The sequence below is a fragment of the Bison bison genome, unplaced genomic scaffold, assembly GCF_000754665.1.
Source record: "Bison bison bison isolate TAMUID 2011002044 unplaced genomic scaffold, Bison_UMD1.0 scf7180017864289, whole genome shotgun sequence".
NCBI lineage: Eukaryota > Metazoa > Chordata > Mammalia > Artiodactyla > Bovidae > Bison > Bison bison.
This window is the reverse complement of record NW_011494861.1, coordinates 2,138,051-2,138,471: the sequence shown is the minus strand read 5'-3', so window position 1 is coordinate 2,138,471 and position 421 is coordinate 2,138,051.

The following is a 421-nucleotide window of genomic DNA, read 5'->3' as shown; positions in this document are numbered from 1 at the left end:
CCCCCGCCGCGCCCCACAACCTCTATGTGAAGGGCATCGCCTCCACCCACGCTCCGACAGTCCGCAACTGGGGCCGGATTCCGTGACCCGAGAGTAGGGCCTTGTGGAGGAAGCCCAGGGGACCAGGGCCACCGACCAGCCCCAGGTCTGAAGAGTGGCCTCAGAGGACTGTTTCCCTTGCAGGGCCAGTACACCACATACATACCTGAGCCGAGAGCAATAACTGATGATATTTCTGACACATGGAAGTCCCTTATCCCTCCGAACAGCTCTCTGAGATCTCTGCTCCAGTCACCTCCTCAAAGGAGCCCTCCTGGACCTCCCCTATTACAAAGTCCTCTCACCTCACCGTTGGAAGTTCCGCCCTTCCTAGCTTTTATCTAACCCCTCCTGGGTTAGGAAGATCCCCTGGAGAAAGGAA